General features: G+C 55.0%; 1 pseudogene; it reads right to left on the reverse strand.

Moving 5' to 3' along the window:
- Window positions 1–4,339: 4,339 nt before the first annotated feature.
- LOC122893619 lies at window positions 4,340–5,252 on the reverse strand (annotated as a pseudogene).
- Between the last annotated feature and the right edge of the window lie 1,530 nt (window positions 5,253–6,782).

The raw sequence follows: 6,782 nt of genomic DNA on the forward strand, positions 1-6,782 counted from the left end.
GGGGAGGTAGTAAGATTCATGACACTAGTAACGGCAAACCACCGGTGAGTTCGTCTCCTCGGGAGGTGGTGTCCCCATGCGCTGTCCCCTTATCTCCATGACGACCCTGGCAAGCAGGCCGTTACGGGTTTGGAAACAGAGGTGCTGGGAGCGGAGGTGACCCGTCCAAGTTCAGCGGGCGACCTCCGGTGGTGCTGAAAGCCCGCCCGTGCCCCGCCCCCCCGGCGAGGCTCCTCACCCCTGGCCACCCCCGCCCCCAGCAGAAGCACCGGAGTTGTCCTTCAGAAGACTGTCCCCGCTCGGCTTTGGCGCCACAACGCACACGTGGGGACCGAGCTCCGGGGTCCACCCTGACAGTCCGGCAGCCCCATCCCTCCCCACTCTTGCTTTGTCCCTTTCTCTCGCCGGGTTTCTCCTTAATTTTGATCTTCCAGGGTTGACCCCTCGTTCTTGAAGCATCTTTTCCGAGACCCCTAGCTCATTTGGCGTGTTAGACACAGAACGAGCACAGCCACTGAAGAAAGCCCCGTCTGGGACAATATGCGGCCGGGCTGCTTCCCTCATGGTGCCCGGGTCACACATTTATTTTATTTTTATAATGAGCCTCTGCCTCTGGTCTCCACTGTGCACTAATTGCCTGCTCCCCTGGAAAGAATGTCAGCCACACTTTGCCGAAACCGAGCAAAATCACACAATAACGATCTGCTAATTTCTTCCAAACTATGATGTATTTATTTGGCTACTTTTCTCTTTATGATGGTGAAGGGATCGAGGGGCAAAGCCCAGGGAGACTTTAATTCAAATTTATTTACCGTTTCTGCAATCAAGTTCTTCCACGGAGATCCTAAAAATTCCTATGGAACGTCATGTCTGACTTTTCATCCCTCTGATATTTAAAAACTACATCCCTCTTTCATGCCATTTGCACCAAGCTTGGGGTCAGAGCAGGAACGAGCCTGTTCCAGAAGGAGACAGCTGTGGATTCAGAAGGAGCCAGCTGTGGATTCAGGGCAGAAGCGGGTGGGCTGGGGGTCGCCGTCCCCATCCGGCAGGAGTAGGCACAGTGTCCAGGCCCCGTGATGCTTCTTGGAAATGTCTTAATTTCACTTAAACTTAGAATAGAGGCAACGACTATAATCAAAGCTAGATTATATTTGTCTTTCTATCAGTGCAGTTGTAAAATGTAATTTTTTTTTTTAAAGATTTTATTTATTTATTTGAGAGAGAGAGACAGTGAGAGAGAGCATGAGCGAGGAGAAGGTCAGAGAGCGAAGCAGACTCCCCATGGAGCTGGGAGCCTGATGTGGGACTCGATCCCGGGACTCCAGGATCACGCCCTGAGCCGGAGGCAGTCGTCCAACCAACTGAGCCACCCAGGCGTCCCTAAAATGTAATTTTTAAGACCTCTTTAGGGTGGAGGGAGCCACGGAAGTCATGATACAGCCCGGCGTTCTCACTGTCAAAGATCCCAGGCTCGCTGGCTCCTTCCTGCCTCTTCCCCCTTCTCTCCCTCTCTCCAGTCTTATTTTTCGCTGCCCTTCGGAGCAATCCATGTTTAACACCCAAACAGCAGGTGCCAACCTTCCTAAAGAGACAGTTAGTGGCGCCTCATGGGGCTGATCGCCCAGCAGTCTTGGGTGGCCTCACTGCCCAGCCCAGGGGACCCCCCCACCCCCACCTGTATTGAGTTTCTCCGGCGGCTGCTCCGTTGATGAAAAACAATCACCAAACAGAAGAGAAAGGCAATGCAAGACCCAAGTGCCAGTTTCCAAACTATTTTTTAGCTGTAGAACATTAAAAAAATGACATGAAAGCTTATGCAAAATCGCGCACACACGTGGTAGCAACCGGGCCGAACCCGCTCAGGTGAAGGGGCAACAGACCCTAGGGGTCCCGGGAGATCCGGGCACAGTCAGGGCCTCCTGCCGCTGAGCCCGCCAGGCATGGTGCCACCCGGCCTGGACCTCTTCAGGTCACGGGCAGATGTGGGTGCGGAAGGCTTCGTCTTACCCGAAGGCCCTGGGGCTCGTTGGTGCAGAGTCCATCTGAGCCCCTGGGGGCCGTTCCAACCTTCATTTCCCAGGACCGGACTCCAGAGGCCTTGGTTTGGCCGTGAAGTTCCATCCAGGCCCCATTAGGAGCGACAGGTTAACGCAGAGTGACATGAATTTGGGGACCTAGAGACACGAGATGTCCAGCACGACACTCCTGTAAAACCCTCAGCACAAGCCCACACTCCGGCTCAGGCCGGACGCCAGCCCCGTCTCCCGCCTACTTCGCTGGGTCTCTGGGGAGAAGTGAGCCGCCCCCTCCGCGGCCCAGGTCCTCGGGCGGACCGATCTTCTGCCTGCCCACCCTTCCGCCCGGACTCAGCCCCATCCTCGGTACGAACCGACCGACCGAAGGCCAAGCGGGCCTTTCGAGCCCCTGGAGAATGTTGTCAGGGTCGATTCGCGGGACTCGGGCCCGTCCCTGGGAGGTCTGGGTTGGCGCGCTGAGGGCAGCTGCGGGAGCCTAACCAGGCGGGGAAGGGAGAAGGGCCGCGGAGGGACCCTGCGTCCTTCCAAACGCTCGGCCATGCACACTCAGCCTCTGGTTACAAAAGCGGCAGGACACACACGCACGCGAAAGGACAGAGGACACGCCGACGCCACGTGGCGCGGGGCTTTACGCAGCGAAGCTCTGCGCGCCGCGCACGGTGTGCGGGGGCTCTGGGTCCGGACACGGACCCCCAGACCCTGCGTTTGTAGAAGTGAGACGATGTTTAGACACGTTCCTGCCACTTGGTTTTCGACTTTCATACCCTTTTAAAACAAAACAAAAACAAAAGACAGAACAAAAACCCGTCTTTTAAAATAACATTTTCCAGTAACTCAAGCTCTGTATCCGCGTTTCCATCCCCGAGTCTCCTTCCACACACCGGACAAACTGGGGGACGGGACGTCCTCGCGCTGCAGGCGCTTCCGTCTTTCCCAACAGCTTGGCTGGCCTCGAGGTGCGGAGCAGTGGACAAGGACACCTTGTCCTTCTGTTTCCCCGAGGAGAAGGACGAGGACACCTGGGCGTTCTGTTTCCCCAAGGAGAAGAGCGCGAAGGACTGCGCGGGTCCTTTGTGCCCCTTCTCCCCGGGCTGGGTTTTCTCTTTTCGCTCTTCCTCCTTTTTAAAGGGAAACCAAAGCCTGAGCTCCTTTGTGGTACTAGCGTGAAGATGCTTTTGTTTGGATAAATTTCGCTTTACTGAGGGGATTATGCAAAGTGGTTTTGTCTAGGGAGGAGCTGCGGCTTATAAAGGTGGGGGGCAGAATGTGTGTCTGGCTGGGCACTGGGACTGGTGGCTGGGGGCTGGCATTGGGCATGGGGCTCTCAGCCTTGGCAAGTGTCCCCACCCCCAGCAAGGCTCGGAGGTCGGGGCATGTAGGAGGCTCTGTCAGCTTGGACAAAGAAACCTTCCATCTCCGCCAAGACTGGGATCAGCATAAGACTCCAGACTCCTTTGACTGCAGACTCTGGGGGAGAGGCATCTCCCCCAAGTAGCCAAGAGGGATTTCCCACCTGCCTGGCACAAACCCGTGTAGATGCCGCTATCTTCATTTTAATTTAGAAGTTACAAAGTGATACTGATATTTCTTGCATATCCAAGTCTGCACGGTAAGAAATTGACTCCATGATGAAAATTTCAGGGACCATCTTTGCAAAAATCTGCAATTATCTTCTGCAGGTGCAATTCTGAAAGTGGGAGGGCTGGGTTAAAAGGGATGTGCATTTTTTTTTTTGCGGTTCCTGTCATTTTAATTAGGCTTGCCACGAAAAGCAATAGCCTCAGCTAATTGTGCTGCCCTCCTCCTCCACATAACCCCCATCTCCCTTCATTTGCTCCTAGCACAGGGACCCGAAGACCCTCCTCTCCACAATCCTCCCAACTCCCATTATGGGAAGAAACATCACTAAATGGACTCAGCCACCTTCACGCGGCACGAGACGGGATGGATTAAAATATCTTCAGGAAGAGTTTTGTTGTGCTATTATCTTAGGGTGGAGTCAAGGACAGAGAGAGAGAGGCGGAGGCTGGGTGAGATCTGGGGATGTCTTAGAGATCAGAATTGTCCTGAGGGGCACCCTGCCCATCATTCGCCCAGAAAGGGGGCTCCAGCTAAGAAGGCAGGGGCTAGGATGGGCTAGGCTGTATGTGTTAGGATACAGACAGCTAAAAATCCCTTCTCCCCAGCTCCCGAGCAGGGAACAGAGTCCCAATTCTCAAGGTTTCATCCGTGGTTCCTAGAATGTGGGGCAGGCGGTAAGGGGGGCCCATTCCCTGGTGCTGTCTGACCCCTTCCCCAGCTCAGGGCTTCTCCCCTCCTGTGAGCACCAGGGCCTGCAGGATGTCAGACGGAGATACAATCCCTTTGGCCACGTCATTCTCATTGACCACACAAGTCGGTGAACCTCTGCTTCCACCCGTCTGTTGATGATGGTTCCAGAGTCTCATAGAGGCAGCGCTTGAGGACTCCCTCAAAGTGATGTGACCAGGGCTTTGGTCACAGACACATCTAGGTTGTTGTAGGTCTTTTCTGCTGCCAGGTTGATCGCATCAGACCCGGAGCAGATGTCCACCACCCGCCCCTTCTCATCCGCGACTGGCAGTGCTGGGACTCGGTGTTGCACAAAGATCCCCCGAGCCCCATAGACGGGGGTGGGGGTGCGGCCCTAGGTGCCGATCTCAAGCTCTTCCAGAGACTTAGACGTGAGCTCTGGCTTGGGGAACTCAGTGATAAACAATTTGAGGAACTTGAGGGTGGGCCTGTGGGTGTGCGGGGCTCGTTTCGAGTTAATGCAGAGACAGCATCAAAGGAGCCGGCATTCGGAGGGCGGACAAGTGGTTTGAAGGAGTCCTGTAGGTACGCCCGCCTCCGAGGTTCTGTCTTGTGTTCTTCTAGCTCACACAGCTGTACTGAGGCTGACCTAGCGTAGCGACGCAGGCCCTTGATGGGCCCGGGGGTGGGCAGTGTGCCGACAAAACTCCGCTTCTCACTGTCCCGTGAAGGGGCAGCCCGTACTCCATTAGTCACCAAAGCAAAGAAAGCTTGCTTCGCCTGCAGGGAAGTCACAAATAGAACCAATCTGGAGCTTGTGGGAATCAGGTCATAGCAGAGAGAGAATTCATGGAGGAAGAACGCCCTGTTGTTGGAGTCTGGGCTCTCTTGAGGATGCTCAGTTTCCACAGCTGGGGAGAGGTCTGAAGAGACCGTCTCCATTTCAAGAGGCGCTGACTGGGTTTGCTTGCTGTAGGGAGCTCTCTCATAGTGGGGCGGGAGGGGCGGAGGGAAGGGATGTGCATTTTGAAAGGTCTTTTAAATTATCCGCCAGAAAGTGTTGACTTGGTGTCCACACCCGCTGGTGCAATCAGGAGTGCTCACTGTCCACACAGCAGCTTCTGGTCCCTCTCAGCCGTGGACTCCCGAAGCCTCCCTCCCGCCTTGGCCATGGAGAAGGATTTCTTAATGAGACAGCGGTTCAGTTTTCTAGAAGGAACTCTCCGGAATCCTGTCTCAACTGGGAGAATAAAGCCTTACAGAAATGACTGAGTGACTCTTCCCATCCTCCCAAGGTTCGTAAGTCGCTACAAACATTCTGGATTTGCGGGGAAGGGGGGGGGTCATTCAGTGCTTACAAGGTATGCCTTGGGGCTCGGGGCTTAAGTCTGTCCTGGAGGGGGACCCGAGTGGGGAGGGCTGCGAGAGCCTTCTGCCATCCACAGTCGCTGGCCGCGCCCTCTAGAAAACTTTTCCTTGACCTTGCGGGAAGCGAGTGTGCAGACCAGCGCCTTCTTGGGGAGCTGTATCACTTCTACTGCCCTTCCCCTGAAGCACTAGCATTATGGTGACTGTCCGAACTCTCTCTCTCTTTTTCTTTTTAAATGGAGTTTCTTTAGCAATTTATAATTCCCTTTAAAACTTGGAAGACTTCTCATTTCTTTATTTGCATTCAGTGCTATGTGTTAGCAGACCCCCTCCCCTCGATTTCCGTCCCGGTTCCCTTGCCTCCCCACCCCTGCACACTCTGGGTCAGGCAGCTACCTCCCTTCTGTGGAAAGCCACCCTCGAGAAGGACACGTCCTTAGTGCGGTGGGTGCCTGGGGCCACTTAAGTCCTCTGAGAACTTTCACTGGGTTTTTGCCACCCAAAGCCTTTTCCAGTCCCCGTCTTGTGCTCAGTGGGGTCTAGAAGAGTTTGGCTTTTTCACGGCTCCCTGTTGCAAGTACCTGACATCTTTCCGTCCCCTTTCATGGGTTCTTATATAAACCAGCCACGTCTTTGCGGAGTGTGGCTCTTCCCTGGAAGATCTTGCCAAGTTGAGCAAGTAACCACTGACACACACGGCTCCGCTTCTGTCTTCCGTGGGATCGGGGGGACCTGGTCTGTCTTTTGGCGGCAGGGGACAGTCTTTCTGGATGCAGGGCCTCCGTGTAACACGGAAACCCAGGCTCCTGGCTCACCGCACGCGTCCTCACCCACCTTCCGGAGTAACTGCCGGGTTGGGTGAGGGGCGAGAGCGGCAGGAGCAGCCTGGGGTCTCAGTGGCTGAAGACTGTGCCGCCGGCTCTGCTCACGCGGACTTCCAAGTGCGCTTTCAAGGTTGGGGGCTCTCCTGGCTGGCTGGCTCTCCCGCTGGGGCTGCTCATTAGAATGGTAAGGCCAAATATGAGCTCTCTCTCTTTCTATCTCCCCCCTCCCTTCTCCCTCCCTCTGTCTTTCCTCTCTTCCTTTTTCCTTCCTTCTATTTTT

Source organism: Neovison vison, chromosome 13, assembly GCF_020171115.1.
Source record: "Neovison vison isolate M4711 chromosome 13, ASM_NN_V1, whole genome shotgun sequence".
Classification (NCBI taxonomy): domain Eukaryota; kingdom Metazoa; phylum Chordata; class Mammalia; order Carnivora; family Mustelidae; genus Neogale; species Neogale vison.